Below are 2,500 nucleotides of genomic sequence, written 5' to 3' on the forward strand. Positions count from 1 at the left end.
GTACTCATGTACCAAAGTTACAATGATAGGTGTGCTATCGGTATTTTAGATATAAGGTTGAGATTCCATTTACAAATATGTTACTATACTTTTATTTGCAAGAATAAAGTTTCTTGATATGGCATTTTATTTTATTTAGCTACCGTCTCAATATTTTTCTCTACATATTTTTGAAATCTTTATAAGTATATGTAAATTCATATTAGTTCCATTGAAATCAACAAAAGTAATATGACAAAATTTTCTGCCATTTTTCTGCTAAAATGTTTCCTTTATCCAACACTTTTATGATGGATAAAGTGTACACTCATTCACTGTTGTTGTTTCCTTGATGACAGTACTAATATATAAGTGTCTTTGCAAAACACAATTTTCTTTCTTGAGATTAACTGTTTCATTAACATGTTTAGTATCTCTTCCAATACAGAAGACCTGAGTTTTTTATCTATAGTAAATTTGGTTTCTTTGACCGTAATTTTCTGTCACATATTTGTTAACCCATTGCCAATGGGGGATAGATTTGCTTACCCAGGCTCCAGGATGGGTTTTATTTCAGAGCAAGGCAACTTCAGCAAAATACCTTGACTTTTCACACTCCATTTTAGTCACTCATTGTAGAACTAAAGACATTTATGTTTTTTGCTTTTGTGTGTGTTTTACTGTATTTAGAGACTTATATCTGTCACATCACAGGCTGTTTTATGGTAGGACAAAAAGCAACTTTATTTTTTTGTATCTGTGTGCTGTCATGAACAAATAAGAAACCTATAACCATCCACAGTGATGATAACATGAAAAGGTAGGGAAGATGAAGGAAACTTGTGCTTATAACTGTGAGTATCACAGTAAAAGGCATCCCTACTGGCACAGGGGCACAGTGTAGACATTGGGCATGGTTTCAGTCACCTTCCTCTTCCTGTTCTTTCTGCACATCCTTCATTTGCAGTACTTCAGAGCAAGAGGTCAGCAACTTGCTACATGTCATCGCTCTCTAAAGATAGCACTTGCTAGAGACTGTGGATGGGTGCTATTCAAGGCCATTTTGCTTAATATTAAGGCAGTTATAATAATTATGACTGCAATTGTCATCATCACTCATTCATTACTCATAGCACAAAAATATAACATGGTGATCCAAAATCCCTGAACGTCATGATGCCCATCATTAGGCCAGAGCTCCAGTGTCATGTATAACGAAAAAACACGTCACCCGTCGTTAATGGGTTAATGTCTCTTTGGTGATTTTATTTCTATTTCAATAAATATGAATGTTGTAAAATAATATTTTGGATTGTCAAATGAAATACAAAGGTTTTAATAATATTTTACTTCCATATCTCATTACTGTACATGAAATTATCTACAATATTCACAAAAAAGCATGGCAATACATTGTTAATACTGCTTTTAAATACTTAAATCCCTCCCACATCCCTTTTAGTATTACATTTTCCAATGGTGTTTTTTTTTAAAGTTTCATGCCAATTTGATTTTTTTTGCTTTCTTTAATCTTTGAAACAATTAATTTCATTTAATATTCTCTACATACCTAGAAACACTACAAATGTACAAGACAAGACGATTATATTTTCAATGCACTGCATTTAAAATGTCGCAAAATGCACTCCCATAACAAAACAAAAGAGAGCAACCATAGTGAAAGTGACGGGTGCAATCTCTCCATGACTCAGAGGTGTCTTGGCCTAATAAAGTCACTGAGAAGTATCATGGGGTGCATATAGCCAACACCTGTCCTAATGTTTCTAAATGCTGTACTTAATAACAAATTACATAAATATTTAATGGAATACAGACTTAGGACTTCAAAAAAGTCTTCTCTCCAAATGCAGTATACAATTCCTGTGTCATCTGCATACTAAGAAACAGCAACAAAGTCCTTCCTCATTTGGGTTCAAAATACAGAAGTCTTTACTAAACTCTCATGAAATGGAATTAGTGATTGTATGAAACCACAATTTTAATATAACAAAAGGAGACATAGCACAGCAATTATAACAGACATAATTAAAGTTTGTACCTCATAATGCACCTACAAACAGTGATAAAGACCAAGATACAAGCCAAAGACATACTTGTGGGCAAATACTAGAGAATGTGTGATTTAAGTTTATGAGACTTCTCATGCAGAATTATAAAAAGTTATGATTCTATCACTGAAAATGTGGACTAAGAAAAGTTGGGCTTATTTTAAGTCTTTGAAATACGTTACATATTATAATGAAATATTATCACAAAGAATGTTAAAATGTAAAGCTTGAAAAATAGGAAAACTTCAAATTGTTTCCAAATGCAATTGACAACCTATATTTATAATATATATTTACATATATGATAATAGTAGATGCACCCTGGAAAAAATATGTATACTTAAAAATGTGCTTCTTGACTGCTTGCTAACTGCAAATAATTTCTTCACTTTCAAATACCTAAAGATACTTCTAATCAATATTTTTATATTGTCTATCTCTAATAATTACTA

General features: G+C 32.0%; 1 protein-coding gene across 6 annotated transcripts in view; it reads left to right on the plus strand.

Moving 5' to 3' along the window:
- Nucleotides 1-122, plus strand: part of LOC122252317 (uncharacterized) — a 15,112-nt gene extending 14,990 nt beyond the window's left edge. For all 6 annotated transcript variants that reach the window (XM_086556748.1, XM_043014721.2, XM_043014720.2 and 3 more), the window contains one exon: nucleotides 1-122. This exon is cut by the window's left edge and continues 571 nt beyond it. The gene's annotated coding sequence lies outside the window, so the exon portion shown is untranslated.
- The last annotated feature ends 2,378 nt before the right edge of the window (nucleotides 123-2,500 follow it).

The sequence above is a fragment of the Penaeus japonicus genome, unplaced genomic scaffold (genome assembly GCF_977035675.1).
Source record: "Penaeus japonicus unplaced genomic scaffold, GWHDUDI00000001_assembly GWHDUDI00000033, whole genome shotgun sequence".
NCBI lineage: Eukaryota > Metazoa > Arthropoda > Malacostraca > Decapoda > Penaeidae > Penaeus > Penaeus japonicus.